This window comes from Chiroxiphia lanceolata, chromosome 2 (assembly GCF_009829145.1).
Source record: "Chiroxiphia lanceolata isolate bChiLan1 chromosome 2, bChiLan1.pri, whole genome shotgun sequence".
Lineage (NCBI taxonomy): Eukaryota > Metazoa > Chordata > Aves > Passeriformes > Pipridae > Chiroxiphia > Chiroxiphia lanceolata.
The window spans coordinates 63,840,841-63,862,390 of NC_045638.1; positions in this window are offsets into that span (position 1 = coordinate 63,840,841).

Sequence of the window (21,550 nt, forward strand, 5' to 3'; positions counted from 1 at the left end):
AAACTTTCTTCCTTTTTTTTTTTTTCAAATACAGAACAAAGTAACGTGTATAATCGTATAGTTTGGTCTTTAGGATTTATGGAATATGATAATGGAGTAATATGAACAACTAAATCCTCAGCTAATAAAAATAGTTGTAATCATTACAGCCAAGCTATACACAATAGTTTAGGATCTTTCTCTCTTTTTTTCTCACCCCAGATATTCAAGCTATCAAAACCATCAAGATATGTTAGCCCCTGATATACATAGATTAATTCACATTAGTTACTTATGTGCTTTTACATACAGATTTTTTATTATTATTATTAAACTCCTGTATCCTTCAATGACCAGAAGGACACAAGTACTTGCCAAGCTGACTAAATACTCAGAATATCCACAATGGGACTTCTATTGGACATGGAATTTATCTGTAAACTCATAACTATTGAATACCATATTTTATTTGAGTCTCTACACGTGTATCCCTAAACCAAATTTATCATGCACGAGTCTTTCTAATTTTCTTTTGGACATTGTTCTTGTGACTCAGAAACTTGAAATAATGTTTCTCCAAACTGTAGATTCTACTATTGCCCAACTTACTACTAAATGTAAAGAAGATTTATGCTTTGCTGAGACATATCCTTCACTGAACTACTGGGAATATCAGCTGGTGCAGAGACTCTTGAGTTGATGCCAGTCTAAGCCGATGAGCGGTCATGTTTATTGAAGAGTGTATGGAGTCTTGAAATCGGAAAGACTACTCCTTTTTGTCTCCTTGGTTTCCAAAACTAAGCTGATACATCCACACCACACAACACAACTCTCTGTTAATATTTGTGCTAGATATGAAACAACTATAACCTGATTTTCTATGATCAAAAGGCAGTTTCTTTCAATTTCACTTGAAATCTCTAGCTATTTCAAGATGGAGAACACAGAGGTCAGGGTGATGAAAATCTAGTAACATCAATTCCTTTTCTTTGTCAGTAAAGGAAGATGAGTTCAGTCATTCAAAGTAAATTAGAAGTATTCAATTCTTTTAATGGAATAGGCAGTGAATGATAAATATTTATTGCATTTTTTGCATCATTTTTCAGTTAAGGGCACTTGTGGCAGACGTATGTCCAGGGTGACATTTGACTACATTAACGCAAGAAAAAACCTCTTAGCTCCTCAGTTCACTGACAAATTCATAAGCACCCAAACAAGGTATGGGGTCTTAGAGACAAAACCTCATGAATTTTACCAATCTGAGAAACTGCCCAGAGAAGTTGTGGATGCCCCATCCCTGGAAGTGTTCAAGGCCAGGTCAGACTGGGACTTAGCAACCTGGTCTAGCTAATGGCATCCCTGCTCATGGCAGGGGGATTGGAACTAGATGATCCTTTCATCCCTTTAAACCCAAGCCATTCTTTGATTCTACGACTCTGTGATTCTATGATTCTATGATTCTTTCAAGTACTCTCTACAATATCTGACTTTGTAACAAATGAAGTAAAGAGAGCACCTGAAAAATATAATGTGATCTCATATCAAAAGAGTACACTGAAAGACAGGCAGGTTTAAGGTTGCTTAGGGATCTTAAATAATACATTTGATAATTTAAGTGCTTGAGTTTTCAGTGTTAATACTCTGGTACTTTAATAACATAAAAAATGTAAAAACAGCCCTGTGTGATCAGAATTTCAAGTCCATAATCTCCATTTTTTAGCAGAATCAAATTGAAAATAAGGTCTATTTTCCCTACAGGGAACTGCACAGACCACTCAGGGCAGCCACCAGGAGAGGTGAAATCTGTAGCTCAGCACTAGCTCTGTCCCTTGAGCTAGTGGACTAACCACAGATGCTGGCACACACAGCCATTCTTTGTTTAGGACATGTATCTGAAGAGAAGAAAGAGCGTGTTTGGTGTGCCAGAGACTGGCTGACAGTACGACACTGTGAATTTGTCGTCCTGTCTCCTTCAACTGAAATTTAGACAGGAAAGTTTCTTTTAAAACTTATTTATTGTTTAGATTAGTAAAGATCAAGCATACATTCTTCATTCAGATAAAACTGAAGTCAATAGGATTCAATCTGACAGAGAAATTCATGATGAGGCCTTATTGGCACACTGTAGGGAAATAAGTGAAGAGACCTGCTCATGGGATGTTATGATGCCTGTGATAGAATTATTCATTGGTCTTTCTCAATAATACGTTGTTACCAGCTTGCCTTTCATCATGATTAAAAAGATGTTTGTTTCTAAACAACTGAAAGCAACTTAAGACTAATGTACTCAGTCCAGATAAAGCTTTTCATGAGATTAAAGCTTTTAAATATGTCTGCATATTTCCTTACTGAACAATGTGGTTTTATTCCTCAAAGTTAATCTTTCAAATACTATCAGCATGTGTTCTTGCACTGGTTTTTCACACATATTTTAAAAAAATATTAGTCACACCTAGTGTCCAAAATATTTGAAAGCATGTTTGTGTTTCAATTTCATCATCCTTTTAGGTGAAAAATTCCTACTAAAAAAACTGCCAGAAATGTGATTAAAATTTCTTCACGTTTTAGGACATTGCATGACTGTTAAGCATATTATTTAGTTGCAATTCATTCAAAGAAAAAAATCCACAAATGTCTTCAGTATAATTCCATGAAGAGTGACCATCTGTTTGCTGTCATTATTTTTAATAAAGTCTATATAATGCTTGGTGCCAAAATAAAATGCATTACCAAGCCTCAAACCAGATGGTTGAACATCTTATTCAGAAATTTTCTTGCTTTCACTGTTCATCTTCCTCAGGCTTTTTGAACAAACACGGCCAGAGCACTTTTGGACTCACAGAGCACCCCACTGCTATGGTTTCTCTGGGCCTTCTGAAACTGTTTTGCAAGACTGGCCTGGTACCTCACACCATTTACAAGCATGCACACACAAAATTTGAGATAGGATACCTTTCCATTCCTACTATAAAATTGTTGGCATGAAGAATCAAAAGGCATGCAATGATCAGATAAGAAATATTGGGAAAGCTATCTGAACATGACTGATTTAGTTTGTTGGAAAGTATAAAACTTGTGTGTCACAAGATAGCTGCAGACAGAAGTCTTTCAGCAAAAATCTGCATTAAAGTCAAGCACGGCTATATATATTATTAGTGGCAATCATGGTCCTAAGAACAGCAGCTTTAGTCTTCTTTGTGACTAAGTGCCTTCACTTGTGGAGATTATGTATAAAGGGCTTTGGTTCCACTGTGCTCTTTCCTCCCACTGCAGAAGATCTCAGCATACTGACATCTACTCCTGTCACCCTTTGACACTAAGAAGAGAAACTGGCTTGGTCAGTGTAAGCATAAATGTTCCTTTTCACAAGGGATGATCTCTGTTCACTATCTTTTAAAGTTGGGAAATGCAGTTTGCAGAAGACCTAGTGGAGTGGAAAATCCATTTCTATAGGTTCTGTAGAATAAAATACAGTTATAAAAAAAATTCCTCTACAAAGTTAAGAAATTTAACAAGAAATTAGATTCTTCCTGTTCAAGGTTTAATCCAGTCTGTAGAATTTAATAGAGAATTACATCCTTGCTATAGAGAGGCTTACATTTCCTGGAGAAAGGTGATTATTCTCTATTTAATTCTACAGATCTTTTTCTATAAGGGTAATTTCAGATTCATTCAACTGTTATGCTTCTTCTGCCACTGTGGAAATTATCCCACTTTCACAAATTTGGCATGAATCTATCAATAGAACCAGAAACATTAAAGTTCCATCCCTAATATAAATGTGCAATCCCATAGTGTTTCATAACTTCCTACTTGATAATTCATATGTAGCATCTCCTGTTGGTTTTAGACTGTAATTTTTGAGTTATATTCAGAGAAAGGGATAAAATGATTTGGAAAAAAATCTAGAACTTTGTTATTTCAGGTTGCAGTACTACTATGCCACTATCTTACTTTATTCAACCCAGGTACCGTCCATTTTTGTCACAACTTAGCTTTCCAGAATGCATTAGGCATGTAATCTTTTATACAGCAAGTGAAATATTTGAATTATTTTTGTGTTGCAGGTTGTTATGTTTTAACTCCAGCTGGAACTAAGCACCACAGTCATTCATTCACTTCCCCACCAGCAGAAGAGAATCAGAAGAGTAAAAGTGGGAAAACTCATGGATTCAGATAAAGACAATTTAATAGGTAAAGCAAAGATGCATGCAGAAACAAAACAAGGAATTCATTCAGTACTTCCCACTCACAGGCAGGTGTTCAGCCATTTCCAGGAAAGCCGGGCTCTGTAACATGTAATAGTGACTTGGAAAGACAAACTACATTACTCCAAATGTCCCCCTCCTTCTTCACCCAGTTTTATATGCTGAGCATAATGCCATATGGTATGGAATATCCCTTTGGTCAGTTGGGATCATCTGTCCCAGCTGTGTGCCCTCCCAGCCTCTTGCACACCCCCAGGCCACTCACTGGCAGGGCGGGGTGAGAGGCAGAAAAGGCCTTGACTCTGTGCAAGCACTGCTCAGCAGCAGTGAAAACATCCCTGTGTCATCAACACTTTTTTCAGCACAAATCCAAAGCGAAGCCCCCTACTAACCACTGTGGAGAAAATTATCCTATCCAAAACCAGCACACAGGTAAAATCTTATTTAATCCATAAGTGTAATATGTGTTACAAGATCATTAGTACAGAAACCTTCCCTCCTTGTTTTTGGGTGAAATGCTGTGTTGGATTTTCCATGGCAAGGTTTTGTTAGTGGGGTCTACAGGGGTGGCTTCTGTGAGAAGTTGCTAGAAGCTTCCCCTTACATCTGACAGAGTCAATGCCAGCTGACTCCAAGATGAACCCACAGCTGGCCAAGGCAAAGACTATCAGCAATGGTGGTAGCACCTCTGGGATAACAGAAGATAACTTAAGAAGTGGACAAAACTGCACAAAAACAGCTGCCAGAGAACTTCTGAGAGAAACAGCCCTGCAGACACCCAGATCAGTGAAAAAAGAGGGGGTGGAGGTGTTCCAGGCACCAAAGCAGAGATTCTCCTGCAGCCCATGGTGAAGACCATAGTGAAAAACGCTGTCCCCCTATAGCACATGGAGGTCCATGTGTGAGCAGAGATCCACCTGCAGCCCATGGAGGACCCCACAGTGGAGAATGTGGGTGCCCAAAGGAGCCTGTGACCCCATGAGAAGTCCAACCTGGAGCAGGCTTCTGTCAGGACCTGTGACCCTGTGAAGGACCCACACTGGAACCATCTATGAACTACAGCCTGTGGGATGGACTCATGTTGGAGAAGTTCATGGAGGACTGTCTCCCATGATAGGGACCCCACGCTGGAACAGGGGCAGAGTATGAGTCCTCGCCCTGAGGGTGAAAGAGCAGCAGAGACCACCTGCGATGAACTGATCACATGTGCCATTCCCCATCCCCCTGATACACTGCAAAGGAGGAGGTAGAGTTCGGGAGTGAAGCTGAGCCAGAAAAGAAGGGAAGGGTGAGGGGAAGGGCTTTTTCATTAACCTACTCTGATTTTGATTGAAATTAAACTCATTGCTCCAAGTCAAGTTTTGTCTGTGACAGTATTGGTGAGTGATCTCTCCTTGTCCTTATCTCAACCTACAAGCTTTTCATTATATTTTCTCTTCCCTGTCTGGCTGAGAAGGGAAGTGATAGAGCAGTTCTTGTGGGCCCCTGGTGTCCAGCCAGGATCAACCTACCAGAAATGCCATGAACATAGAAACACATTAACAATAGGTAATGATTCCCTCTGTGTTTTGTTTCCATACACAGTGACTTTTTTGAAGACCAATATGTTTCAATCTAAATACATTTAGACCGACCTAATGGTTTCTCAGCTGGTAGCCATTGCAGACAATGAACGCCTGCCTTCCTGCTCCTTGCCTTAGCTTTATATCTGAGCTGATGTCATATGATGTGGAATATCCCTTTGGTCAGTTTGAGTCAGCTGGCCTGGTTGTATCCCCTCCCAGGATCTTGCCTTCAGTTGAGGAAGGAATGTTACAGTGCTGATGCTGTGCTCAGCAGTAGCCAAAACACCATTGTGTTATCAGCACCCTTTTAGCTACCAATGCAAAGCACAGTACTGTGAGGACTACTGAGGGGAAATGAACACCATCTAAGCCAGTCCCAATACACACGAGAAGTATGAAAACATTGAAAATAGAGAAGCCAGCAGCCCCTGGATTCCTACCCAGTTTTACCTGAGTAAACTGTAATTGTAATACAGGGGTGTCACTTAAACAAGACGAAAGTTATACAAACAAATGTAAATAAACAGTAAAATGCAATTATGTCATTTAATAAGTGTTTCTGCTTGAGAAATCCAACCCTGAGCTCATGACCTTAGGTTTTTCCTATTGAGGGGAAACAAATGTGCATGTTAAGGTTTACATCAGTCATTTGATCTTATTTGGATAGGAGTGTATGTCCTGTGTACACCTGTGTCTCTCTACTGATTATAAAGAGAGTCTATGGCAACTGGTTTACTGAAACTGTAGAGGTCAACCTACACATAGATTAAGAACATCCTCTGAGACTGATAGTAGTAAAAAGAAACAAAGAAGGCGTCATCTATTCATTTATTTTAAACCAATGTCCCTAAAAATATTTTATGAGGAATCTAGAAGAGCTGATCATGTGTGTCATGAAGCATTGCTTTGTTTTAATGTAAAAGAGATGCTGTATAGCTGGTGCTTACTAGCTTCAGTGAACTGTGAGCTGTTAACCACAATTTTTCTGCCACTGTTCTGCCAATGTTTGCAAGATTGCACTCCTAATGAATTAATAGATGGACATGCTCTGTAGTTTCTTGAGCTAATATTTCAGACTCTGCCATATCAAATTCAATTTCGGTAGCAATTAATAATAGCTTTCTGTAAAGTTAGCTCCGATTTTCATAATACTCACTTCTCCTAGAGATGGCTGATTTCTTCACAAACTGTTCTTCAATAATTTCAACAGATTCGTTGTTATACCTGTATGAAAAATTTTCTGTGAAATTACAGTATATTTAGTTCTAAATTCCCTTCGTTTCTCAGAACATATGTGATACAAGCATCCTTCCAGTACTCTGTTCCTTTTTTTTATTTTAGGTTTCAAATTTTGCATTTAAGGTGAATCCAAGGAAACTATATAACAGTCCTTGAGGAGAAGCATTGTGTAGATATTTGTAAGCAAAAATTTCAGTTAAAGTTTTGTTAAGATGGAGTTACTAAAACTTCACCTAAACTTGTGCAGTTAAATTTTAAGGCACTACTCAAAATTTAAAGTCTGAGTACAGATTTTCGTATTTTCAAGATACTTCGTGCTTTAAAAAAATAGTTTTGAAAGTTTTTAAATTGCATCATTTCAATGTGTAACTTTAAAATCTCTTATACTTAAAAATTTACATACTGCAAAATATGCACATTAATTGAGCAAAACGGAGTACTGCTAACACCATAGCGTCAGAAAATTGATTGCTGTAGATGCTAGGGAATGAAAATAAATTATAAAAGAGAGATTAGAGGAATTATTAAAAATAGCCATAAAGCTAAAATTTAAAATACAGAAGTACAGAAATTCTCCAGAACTGTACAAGCAAAACAAAGTGAAACAAGATTTAAAAACTTAAAAAAAAAAAAAAAAAAGAAAAATATAAGAAATAATTACAAATTCATCTTCATGTATGACAAAGAAACACTGGGAAAATTCAGTGCTTTTGACTTACATGATAGGAAATTAAATATTGTCAGAAGAAATTAAAGAAGTATAGGAGTGAAAAAAAATCACCTGGTGTTGCCAGCTACCGTCAAAATTATTGTAAGAAAAATTAGATATGAGAGACTTATAAGTTTGACTGTTCCCTATCCTGTCTATATGTGACATTTTTCTTCAAGCAACAGTTGTCTATAACAATATACTGTTAGATACAAATATGTATGCATGTATGTGCTTGTGTGCACTTTCAGGGGAAACAAACAAACAAACAAAAAAACAAACAAAACCAAGCAAAACACAGCTTCCTGTAAGAAGGAAAGCAGTATTTATTTTTTATTCTGAAAGATGAAACAGGAAAAACAGAAGTCGTTTTGCTGCTAAGTGCTGCAGTTTCACTTTGCTGAGACAGAAGTGAAGAGAATAATGCTAAAGCTCATGGAGAGAGGAAACCTAAAATATTTACTTCAGAGAAATTCACATTGGTAAAAATTTTCAATAAGTCCTGGAAAGCCAGAGCCTTCATAAAGTTGGGGTTTTGTCTTTAGGTTCACATATGGGCAAAATGAAATTAACTATAAATGAAAAATATTTCATTTTGTTTCCATTCAATAGATCTGAGGAATTATTTTAAGAACAACCTTAAAAGGTATGCAGTTTGCATCAGCATTTTAATAGAGTATATTTTTTTCCCCCAGACATTGCATTTCGAATGTGTCCTGATATGCTACACCACTCCTCATCGAGATGGCAAAATTTCAGTGTGAACATTTATCATGAACAGATTTCCCTATTTCAGTACAGAGCTTTTTTTTCTTCTGTAATGATATTCTCTGTTATCAGTCACAGCTTGTAAACTAATCAAGTCCATCTTAAAATGAAAAGCTTTTTTTTTTTTCAAAGCCTCTGGATGAAATTTTGTTTGATATATCTCCCTTCTTTACACTTTTTATAGTATTACACTCTTTGGGTTTTAAAAGTGTATTCTTTCCTAGTATTAAAACATCATTGCTTCTCATATAGTTCTCTGCGTCCACAAGTAGTCTCACTGAGACTCCCAAAAGGAGAAATCCCAGGCTTGGAAATAATTAAAAAAACCAGATTACTATTTTGCATGTTAGGTTATTAATTTAAGGAAAATGGAAAAAGTTTTTTGAGGGGAAAAAAGTCTAACAGGTATTGCCTGTCACAGAAATAAAGGACACTGAATAAAACAGTCCTGCTGAGTCACTAGATAATCACTCTGTATCCTCTGACTTTACACGACTGCACATTGGGTAGGAAGAACAAAAAGGAAAAAATTCCAAACAACTAGAACCCAAAAAACAACAAACAACCACTATTTAATTTTCAAAAATCCCTGAGAAACTAGAAGGTTTTTAACTGCGTCATAAATTAAAAAAAAAAAGCATTTACAAATATATCTCTTTCCCTTATCTTATTTAGCAATTCCAAATATCTTTGCTTTTATTATAATGACCTGTTATGATGTCTTAGTTGGTTTATGCTTTTTAACCTCAATAAGAAGCATATGTGGACATATGTGATATGTAATGAATAAATTAAATCTGAGTTGATTTATCTGCTCTACGTCTGTTGTCAAATTATTATTCAGCACAGTAAGAGGATAGGGTGTGCTTTTCTTGTTTGCAGTAAGTATTTGAGAAGCAAGCCTTAATTTAGAATAGCTTCATTTGCATTAAAATCTTACCATTGCTATTAAAAAAAAAGTTTAACTAAGAATGATGTTTAGACAACTGAAAATGTTAAATCTCCATTAATAAATTACCTAGGTTTTGTTTATGCTAATGAAACGTCTCCTTTTTCTCTATTTTGTGCAATTATTACACAATTGCAAAGATTCAAAGACAATAAAAACTAAAGGAGAGGACATGGAAGAGTTTTGTTGAATACTGTTTGGCAGGTCAGCAGAATTCAAGGTTATCTTTTTAGCAAATGTTACAACTCAGCTGTGAATTAGTTTTGGGTACCCATCACAGATGGAAAGGCTGCATTATGACTGCAAGAAACACTGTGAGAGAGCGACAGGGCAGAACATCATCTCGGTGTATTCTGGTGGGAGAGAGGAAATAAGACAGAGAGTTATGTCTCTCCAGACAATTTTCTTTTACATTAGATTGGCATACTTTAAGCTATTCTGTAGTACCCTTAATTAGATTTCTTTGTCTTAAAAGCTAAATAGTGAAGCAAGTCATACTTAATACATGATTTCTTTTCGGATTAAATTTCAGAAAGTACATAATTGGTAAACGGAGCAGCAAGTTATAGGTGCTTCTCCTTTTTTTGCTAAAATGCTGTAAAGACAATGAAGGGCATGTGAAACAATAAGCTAATTTCTAGGTACATACTTTCACTGCAAAGACCTGATCTTCTCAAGTTGCAAGTAGAGGCTATACTAGTAATAATTTTTCATCATATCATGAAAACTGGAGTATATTCTATTTTTTAAATGTACATTTAAAATCCACATCTAATCAACATTTTTAAGGTATTAAAAATTAGTATTATAAAACATATTAGTAGGTAAGTCTGGACAAACAGATTTGCTTTGCAGTAGGAACAAAACCTAAAAAAAATCTATTTTAATAAGGTTTACATGTTTATACAGAACAGATTCAGTGCAGCTGCTCTTGAACATCCAAAGCAAGTTTCTGGGGCATTTCCATTCCTCCTTTTATCTTCTGCCACAGACATCAGAATAAAAAAAATATCAGGAGGACCCAGTGCCTTATAGGTCTACACACAAATGAGATAAGTGAAGCCTAAAACAATTCTTCCAATTTCAGCTTTCCCTCTGGCTTTATTCTTACTATTCTAGGAATATTAAAAAGAAATTGAATGTTTTTAATGGACTGCTGACAGTATTGTTTTCATTAACAAAAGGGAACTCAATCAAGTGCTCTGCCAAACCTCTCTGTCTGTTCTTTGATGGGCATGATAAATGGTGCCAAGCACTGTCAGATTCTGCTAGATTAAATTAAAATGATAGGTATTCAAAATCTTTTAGGACTAAGGACTAATGTAATTTTGATCATATTTCTTCCTGAAAGAAAAATAATAGTAAAAAGTAAGCAAGAAAGACAATAAAACTTTATAGATAAAGTAGATTAGCAGAAATATTCTATCATTAAATTTCCTTTCCAAGGCAGTGATAGAGATTGACTGAATCCAAAACATGTTTATTTATACATGACTGCCAGCACTAGTAAAAAAAGATTGAAAATGGTAACTCACAATAGCACTACAGAAACAAATTTTAAAGATGTGACATAAAACAAAAATGTGCATAGTGAGTGTTTTAAAACACACCAAAGTTTATCAGATGTGTTTAAATAGTAAGATTCTGCCTGGGATTACTGTCAATCCTAGCAAATAATGAGAAAATGCAAGGCCTTTTCAGAGGACAAGAGGACAAGAGTTTAGTATTTACAGATACAGGGTTAAACAGCAGTAATAGTTCTACTTGTACTAGAAAATAGTTGAACTAGCTGAAATATTCAACTAGTTTTATTATGTAGTGTGCTTAGAAAGGCAAATTCCACTGAATCTTTCAAATCAATTCATTTGCTCTTCACAGAGCCAAAAATTAAACCCCTGGGTTCAATGTATTTGCTCCCAGGCCTCTAAATTTTGAAGCCTGCCCTCCTACCCCACTCCACTTTCAGAAAAGTAAGTGCGTTTAGAAGTTGTGAGTATTGTATTACCTGCATTGCAGGTCGTATAATCCAGATTGTAAAAAAATCCAAACCACTGTTACCAAGATAGTGGTATTTTCACATAAAAATTTCAGTGACAGAAATGCAAGTTTCAAAAAATGGCTTTGCATGGCTGCTGTTCTTGGCAATGAGGTCAAAGCACTGGCCAAGTGGCACACCGTGAAAGTGGCTCATATAACAAACAAAACATTAACACAATGTGCAGAATTATATTTTGCTTAGAATCAAAGTGTAGAAGCAGCTTTATAATAAGTCTTCCAAAGTGTTGTATGATTTACCACTATTATATTTATTGTTGGTGGTCATGTGGGCCAGCACTGGATAATATTGAAGACATTTATGATATATTCTTTACCTTTCTAACTCTATTTTATGCCAGTAGTTCAGACAATTTACAACTGCTGTTATGTGTAGAACTGCACTGTGAAATGGAGCTTATTGCTGGAGCTCCAGGTCTCATGTCTCCTCCTGCATAGTATGTGTCTTTTTAATTTGCAGTGCTGCTGACACCATATGCTTGATGAGGGACTAGTGCTGAAGATAACTGTAGGATAAAAAGCGTGCTCTCTTAGTCATGTTGTTATATAAATTCTGCCATGTGTACTTGCTAAGAGAGAACTTGAGAGACATAAAATGTATCTTGCTGCAAGTAGGAATACCTCTATTTTAGTACATTTTCACAAAAAAATACCCTTTGGAGACTTTGACGCATGGCAGTCATGAAATTAATACAGGAAGATGATGAGAAGGTGTTATATATCCTCTGTCACTGATTATAGAACAAATCACTGTTTTGTTTTATTCTAGGACTAAGGCCTTTGTCCCATAGCTGGACTGAAATGCCGGTTTTCCAACATCTGCTCTAGTGAAGTAAACAAAGACATTTTGGAGAAGTAGGGAGGAGGGGTTAGGGCTAAAAGAGGCATGTATTTTAACACAGCTGTAATATAGATTATTCTACAACATGCTCTTTAGAGACAGAAGAGATCAATTATAGCTAAATTGAGATGTAATAGAAGGAGATTTAGTGATATGAGGAAGCTTAAATTAATCCCTCCTAAGGTAATATCGACAAATGTTGCTTGTTGGTGTCATCAGTCCAGTGCTTTCAGCAGTCTGGGACACAGGCAAGAGTACTGCATCATGTGAAAGGAAGGAAACGCTTCATCAGCAACCAAAACCAGTTCGCTGGATAGTGAAGCTATCAAAACCCTGACGAAAAAACTCTTGATCATAAAACCCTAAATTCTGATTGACCTTAAGGACTGAATTTTTGCTGTCTTGTCTGATTGCGCTTGAACTCAGCCTCTTGCTTTCACTCAAGGCCAAACCAGAGTGGTGGGCCAAGGCTCAAACCTTCTCAGTGAGACTCTCCTCAGAGCAGCTGAAGCTCGAGCCCACCTAGACCCACAGTCATGCCTGGACAACTGCCAGGGTAGCCCAAACAGTGACAGCATCAGCCATCTTGGCTTCCATCAGCACTCTCTGCAACCCCTTGCGCAAGGCACAGTCATACTCCTCTTAGCACTACACCTCAGCAACCCCTGGCCTGTAGAGCTCTATTCCTTCATCCTCCAGCCCCTTTCCACGGACCTGGAGGTTGCCAGTGAAAAGAGGACAGGCAAGAGCAGTCTTTTGTATTCCTGTCTCCTGTTTGTCTCCCAGCCCAGGATAGCTGTGGTGGGGAGGAACAGAACGGCTGCAGGTCCCCATGAGGTGTTGCCCTGCCATCAGGGCACAGGTGGCAGCTTCTGGCACACCTGACTCTCCTCCAAGAGTGCCTTCATCATCTGTGCCTTTGCCTAGATATCTCTATTTGAGGTCTAAAACTTAGGAAACTAAAAACATTTTTTCCACAGGGAAAAGAAACTATGGAAGGACCATTCTGCTTTTCACATACACCATGGTTCTTATACCACTGTAGTTCAGTTCCTTATGTGATCTTCAAAGATGAAACCTCAACTAGTCCCCAGTCCTCCAAATTCAATGGAATTCGGCATCCTTTGATGATGCTCCACATAAAACACTTTGAATATGTGGAACTTTAATTTGATCTGATCCTAAAAGCCATCATACTATAGCAGACCAAAGGTTTGCGTAGTCCCCCACAGCAACTGAAACCTTTGTGGCCCTCAGTGGATTTCTCTTCCGCTTGAAATCTTCTATTGAACCCACTTGTTGTCTAGATAACCTGGTAGGATGGCACTAATTTCTGCCTGTCTGCAGAATAAACAGCAACTTAATGAGGTAGGATACTTTTTGAGAGAGGAGACAGAAGGAGAATGCAGAAGTGATAGGTTGTGGAACATCAGTTATTGCCTGGAAAAACTCTGAAACTGCATAAATTGAAGTTGTCAATAGATCTTAGGATTGGATTGAGAGAAGGGAGGAGCAAAATGAACTGCTGGTCACAAACTTCAGAGAAAGATCTAAAATTAGAAAAATCCTGTTTAAACAGCAGCTTTGAAAATTATAAATTGAGCTACCTTTTGAGGGCAGTTAAATATTAATCTCAGGGGACTGTGGGCAGAACCTGACAGACTTCGAATGACTAAAGCAGCATTTTCTCAAAAGAAAAGGTAAAGCTCATATGCTGCTTATAAACTCAGACAGAGAAAGGAAAAAAAAAAGAGAAATCTATTTTAGCAATCAGGAACTGTATCAAAGATATGAAATATAAACCAAAAGAAATTTGCGAACTCCTTGAAGATTCTATTAACACCTTTATAGTTGCAAGAAACAGGTCTCTGGAGACAAAAGGTCACATTGTGAAGCCTAATATGTCTGGTTACTCAGCAGAATAAAAGGCCAGATTGGACTGTCCTTTTGAAGCTAAGGAAATTCAAAAGTGATTTAAAAATATGCCAGCAGGAAAAACTTCAGGACTTTTCCAATTACCTTGTGATTTTTCTTTTTATATTTTCAGAAAATACTGGGTAGCACAGATAGCTTGGAGGACAAATTTGCGTTTTCATTATGATGGAGGCAAATTTTATGCATTCCTATAATTCATAAACACATGAAAAAATGTAGATATGGATCCACTTTTCTGTTTGTCTAGTAGAGTATTTTCTATTACTACAGTCGCAAGAAATAGAAATTGAGTTTCTGCATAGATGTTTGTTGAGATGTGCTTCAAATTTGATAAATACGGTGAATTAGATAAAAGTGGTGAATCAGAAGAAGGAAAGTAGAAAGAAAACTGAGTATTACATTGCTAAGCTCAATTTGAAAGTAGGCTTCATTTTTTTGTTTAGAGAGACTGAGACTACTGACTGCAAAAAATAAAGAGCTGAATTTATTGCTTTTGAATGTTGTAGTACCTTTGTTCATATAGACATACGATACATTGTTTTTGAGAAAAAGAATCACCAAAACTGTTCCAACAAGGCTTTCACAGTGAAAGGCTTTCCCTTAACCATCAAGCTCAAGCAGTCTTCAGACTGATGTGTTGTGAGCTTGTTTAGTGGGCACCCACCTATCAACTGTTTGATGTCTGACAAAGCCTTTTGATAGAAGCTGTCTTTACTCATCTTGCTCTTTCTCTTGGCCTCCTGAATTCTGCATTAAGATCTTGATGCTGATTTTCAACAGACTTTAAACTTCAGTATGATCTTGCCATGGGGTTTTGGATTTTCCAGATTCTGGATCAGCTTACCCTGATCACGGTACATGGATCTAGCTCCAACCTCTGACCCTCATTGAACCTTAGCAGTTTAGACATGACTGCTCACATCCAGGCATAAATACACACGCAGATCTTACATATACCATCTTGCATTTCAGGTAAGCAGCAGAACTGTTTTGTTGGGGCTGGAAAGTTATTAGTGTAACATTTAAAGACTTCCACAACCCCTAATTATAAGATCAGTTCTAACTTTCTTACAGTGCAGTGACATTTTGATGATGTCACAGAATCACAGAATAAACCAAGAAAGGTTGAGGATGGAAGGGACCTCTGCAGGCCATCTTGTCCAGTCCCTATATTCAAGCAGGACCACTTAGACCAGGTTCCCTTAGGACCATATCCAGGTGGCTTTTTAATATCTCCAAGGATGGAGACTCTACAATCTCCCTGGACAACCTGTGCTAGTGTTCAGTCACCATCACAGTGTTCTGATGGAGCTTCCAGTTTCAGTTCTGTGTCCATTGCCTCTGGTTCTGTCACTGGAAAAGAGCCTGACTCTGTCCTCTTTACAGTCTCCCCTCAGGTATTTGTATACATTGATAAGATTCCCCTGAGCCTTCTTTCCTCTGGGCTAAGCAGTCCCAGCTCTCTCAGTCTTTCATCATAAGGGAGATACTCCAGTCCTTTAATAATCCTTGTGACTGTTTGCTGGACTGTCTCCAATATGTCCATGTTTCTCTTGTACTGAGGGGCCCAGAATGGGACACAGTATCAGAGAATCACAGAATCACAGAATATCCTGAGTTTGAAGGGACCCACAAGGATCATCAAGTCCAGCTCCTTGCCCCGCACAGGACAACCCCAAAAATCAACCATGTGCCTGAGAGCCTTGTCCAAACACTTGAACTCAAGCAGGCTTGGTGCTATGACCACTACCCTGGGGCAGCCTGTTCCAGTGCCCAACTATGAAGAACCTTTCCCTAACATCTTGTGTAAACCTCCCCTGACACAGCTTCGTGCTGTTCCCTTGGGTCCTATTGCTGCTCACTAGAGAGAGATCAGTGCCTACCTCTCCACTTACTCTCAAGAGAAAGATGTAGACTACTATGAGTTCTCCCCTCAGTCTTCAGTCTCCCCTTTTCTAGGCTGAACAAACCAAGTGACCTCAGCCACTCTTCATCTTTGTAACCTTCCTTTGAACTCCCAAGTGGGGCCTCACCAGGACTGAACAGAGCGGAAGGATCACCTCCCCTCTCCTGCTGGCAACACTCCTTCTAATGCAATCCAGAATACTGACAGCCTTCATTACTTGCAAGATCATATTGCTGAGTCATGTTCAGCATGGTGTCTCCTGGGACCCCTATGTCCTTTTCTGCAAAGTAGCTTTTCAGGTGAGCAGCCACCAGTTGTTCCTCCCCAGGTGCATGACATTGCACTTTCCTCTGTTGAGTATCTTATGGGAGACAGTATCAATAACCTGTCAGTGGAATTCCTTCACAAGTATCTTCTCTGCAGGCCTGTAATTTGGCATTTGACTACTGCAGGCCCCATGACAGAACTTACTCTGTTCTCAGCATTCTTTATACATGGCTATATAATCTTCATATATTTGTGTTGACCACTTCCCAATTATCTTAGAAAATAGATCTTATTTCATTGTTGTATGACTTTAAAATATCATATTAGGCTGGCAAAGATTGAAAGATTGACTGTGTTTGCTCTAATGAAAGCATCCCTTTCATACCTTTGAAAAATAATTTATTACTGTTCACAGTTCTGCACTGATTGCTCTTTAAATACTGCTAATGTTAATACAAATCTCTCTGATGTAAGACTAATAAATGTTTTATCAACTTGTGAACTTCACAGAACAGATGACTTTGAGACTGAGTAAAATTCAACTAGGTAGAAATCATCTGTAACAAAGAAAGAAACAAAGTACTTTTTGGAGGACTTGCCAATAACTTGTTTGCCTTAAAAGAGGTAGCAGCTCTTCTCCAAATTAAAACTACTCAAAATAAGTGAATTTTAATATAGAACTTTACCTACATGTTATTTTGTACTGCATACCTCCACATTCATTTTCTGCCAGTTCTATCCAAGGATATTAAGGTCTATACAACATCCAGTAATGTCATAGCAGAGCAATCTTCATGAGAAGTAAAATCAGTGTCTTCCCCTCCAGAGAAGTGGTCTCATTATAGGGCTGCTTCTTTCTTTTTGTCTTTCTAAAGCACAAATTGACATTCCTGTCTATGCAGTAGTGATAGAACATGATTTGAAAATCACAGAATCATAAAATAATTCAGATTTTAAAATCTTTCAGGAGACAGTTTCCAAAAGCTTTTCTGGGCACCTTTTGCAGTGCTCATCAGAGAATTTCATCCAGCTTATCCAGACAGAATTTACTTTGCTGCAGCGTCTCGTCCTTTACTGTGCTCTTCTGAGAAGACCCTTGCTCTGCTTCTCCATAACCTTTTAGAAACTGAAAGCAGGAATTGGATTCATACTTAGCATTCCCTTCTCCAGGCTAAACAAACATAGCTTTCTGTGGTTCTTTCTGTATGTGAAGTGTTCTACACCCCTCGTCACTAGGTGACCTAGACAGGCATCTTAGTAACTCTGGAGTGGATGTTTTCCAGTTTGTCAATGTCTCTTTTATACTAAGAAGCTCAAACGTGGACATAATGCTCCAAACATCAGAAAACTGGAGTAGAAGGAAATTAATCCCTTCCTTTGATCTACTGACTATCCTCTTGTATATGCATCCTAGTATGTGGTTACCATTCATCTCCAGGAGGCCTTGCTGCTTATTTATGTTCCATTTGTTCAGAGATTGTGCCTTCTCAACCAGTGCTATTCTGCACAGCTGCTGCCTGTCCGCTCAGGCCCAACCTACAAGTGCTTATTCCATCCCCAGTGGAGGACTTCTAATTTGCCTTTGCCAACTTTCCTGAGGTTCCTGATTGATTATTCCCCCAGGCTGTGGAGGAATCCCAGTCCTGCCCTCCAGCATATCAGCTGCTTTACTGTGCCTAGTGTCATCTGAGAAGCTGACAAAGATGTTTTCTGTCCCATTGCCCAAACCATTGATGAAGATATTAAACAATATTGAGGCCTTTTCTAGTAGCTCAGGTGTATAAAAAGCTCGCAGAGGTAAAGTAGGATGGCTAAGTGCTCGTTTCTGAAGTATTCAGATAAAATAATAATAGATGCCATAGGGAATACCCATGCAGAAAGTAATAATTCAGTCTTCAGAATGACATTTGAATAGTGTGCAGCAAATAGGGCCTGAGACTACACATCAAATTCTATGGATAAAAGAACAAAACCTAGCATCTGTTCACTCTTTGAGCATTATCTATCTTTTGTGTTGAAAGGGTTCAGTGAAAAGTATCCAGTGATCATGTGATCACGAAAAAATAATCACTGGTCATTTAGTGCACGAGGGGACTTAATCCAGTATTTCTTCTTTTATGCATGCTTTTCATTGCAATCTGCAATACATGTATGTAATCGGGCTGTATCCTGCCACTACGATTTTATGAAACTACTGCTCTGAATAGTCTTCATTTCAGTTGATCAATTCTATGACATCATAAAAGGAGGAAGAGATTTGATTACTCTGAGGAATGAGAGAAAAAAAGAATATGGTAGAAGAGAACTAGACGTGCTGGTTTTCATATTTTGTGGAGAAATTGAGATACTATTTATTAAGATATGGTAAATATTAGTATATAGTGTCTATACTGCTGCTACCATCAGTGTGTTCTTCATTTTGCATATTAGCTGTCTAGGAATTTGGACCAAATTTCAAATCCACATCTGTCTTCAGTCATGGCTCTGACTGAAACTAATAATAAATGTACCTTCAGTTATTGTATAATTATCTAGATGTTGAAATGGGCTGCTGATATTGCACACTGACAATTGAAATATTTATTTGCACTGTCTGCCAAGGGGAACAGTGTGAAAAAAGTCACGCTTAAGATATTCGAAGTAATTCCCTGTAAAACAATCACTGTGTTAGCATTCTGCACACATGAAAGTGTGTATGCAAGCACAGGGGTGAAACTGGAAGGCAAATAAATTATTGCTACTTGAATTTTATTACACTTAATTATTATTTTATTTGTTAACTATTTTCAAATCTTAGCTGAAAAGGAACAACAAATCATATTGCATAGGTGTAAAAATACAGCCTTGTAATGATAAGTCTCTGATGCATGCTGTATCAATTTTCCACAGCTGGCAGATACCAAGCAGTTATTAAAGAATTGCACATGATTAGGGAAGTGTAGAAATATGGAATGTGTTCAGATGCTGAAAAATACATGACTGTTCTCAGTTGAGTGAAAATATGATTTATACTCCTTATGATTTCTTCTGAAAGAAGAAATCCACTAACTTGCTTTCAAAAAATAGGACCCATAATGTTCCTACTTGTTTTCTTTTAAGAACATCAGGGCTTTTCTCTTTTACAAGAGAATATGAAGGGCACAATAAAGAACATCAAGACGAAATTCGTTCAATTCGAAAGGTGCTGAAACAATTAATTGGAATGTCACTATTATAATGAGGCAATCATGTATTAACAACTATTACTTTTATTAATGATCTGCAGTAGGCTAACATTTGCAGCTAGCTTGGATGGACTTTTTACTCCTGAAACTTTGCATATCTCCCTGTCTCTCTTTAAATAGTGCTGTTAACTTGCTCAGAAATTTAATTTTCATCTGAAGAGGAGAAAAATTGTTATGTTAATGACAAATATATTAATCAAATCTTCGAAGAATCATGATGTTCCTTGAACAGCTGTACTGATTTCTTTTACAGCATAGTCCTCAATTTGGGGGACTTTAATTCTGTTCTCTTTTATGTGAAAAGATATGCATTTCTTTTTGCTGGACATCATGACTGCCAAAAAAGTGGCTATGGCTTCACGAAAGTATCAAATTTATAAATAGCTTCTCCCAGCCATTCCCAGCTATATGTAGATGTGTAGTTTTTTTCTTTACTACTACACTGCATTTCCAGAAGAGTGTTACTGTAAATAATGCATTTTAAAAAACTGGAAACCAGAAATTCTAGTACCAGGGTTTTAATCTCTTTCAAAAGACAAATCTTTTACTGTTGACTAGGAGGTAATAGTGGGGAGATGCTCAGTGTTGATGGCAAAGGACATTTTTAGCCATGTAAAAGTAAATGTCATATTTTGAAGTTATATCCTGAATGAGTGGGAAATACCCTTTTTTTTAATTGAAGAAATTAAGTGCCCGTAGATTTTTTTTTCTTTGTTGACATGTGATCAGCCTCAGTGCTTAACAGATCCTCTTGCTCTGCTTTCTAGCAACTGACCTGTGTGCCTCTGCTCTATTAAGAGACAGTGTATTGTGCCTCGTCTATTAAACCTACTGACCAATGCCACTGGTTGGCAAGGCACTTGACAATGGCAGACAAAATGGCTCTTCTCCAAAGAGGATCCTCAAAAAATGGAAATTAATTCTAAACTTTCAGTTGTACAGTTGGCTTTAAAATCTTCTGTATAAAGCATCTCACAAATACTTTTTCTCCTGTTACACTGCTGTACAGTACTGATGTGAAGGTGGACTTCTGAAGCTTAACTTAAAAGATGCAGAAATCCTTGTCTAGCTTCTTTGAATCCAGGGATGTACAATGTCAGAGTTCAAGCAAACTGTGTATGAAAGGATTCCTACGTGATGAACAAGTATAGGGTATAATATGAGAAAGCACGAAAGCATTTTCCAAAATTACTGTGGAAGGGGTTTGTATGTTTCTTCTCAATCTTTAGCTGAGCATATTATTTATCACACAAGTGGTTTCATGTCAAGTAGGCAGAGGAATTACGTGAGCTCTAATGATTAAACACAGAGATGTTAAACCTTGTCATAGCCTTCTGTTTTTCTCTGGGGCTATCACTGTAGGAGGTACCAGCTACTGAGGCCTGTCAAAATCCATTAAATGTGATCTGCTGCTTAATGCCCTGGATCTGAAGATAGGACAGAGAATCTGACAATACATGAGGAGTAGGTAAACGAAACAGTGCTCATAAAACAATTCCTGCTGAAGAAACAGCAAGTTTTCATCACCAGTTTCTGAAGATCATTTTTAAATAAAAAACTGTGGAGAATTTTGGAAAAGGTGTGATTCATAATTGAAGAAGAGATTCTTCTTTTTCTCCAAGAAAGAAATAGGAAATACCTATCTCATTCAAGCTAAGCAAACATTGCTCTTCTTTTGATCAGAAGAATCTAAAGATTTTATGTAGTTGGGAGGGTCCTAGCAGTCCAGACCATGAAAGTTGTGGATAAAAATATCTCTGAGGGCAGAGAGATGGAACTAGAAACTCGGAGACAAGGGACAAACACAGCATCAGACTGGCATTCACTGCTGCTATATATAAACAAAAGGGGGGAAAAAAAAGACTATCCCAGTAATTCCTCACTGTTGATTACTCACACCAGTGC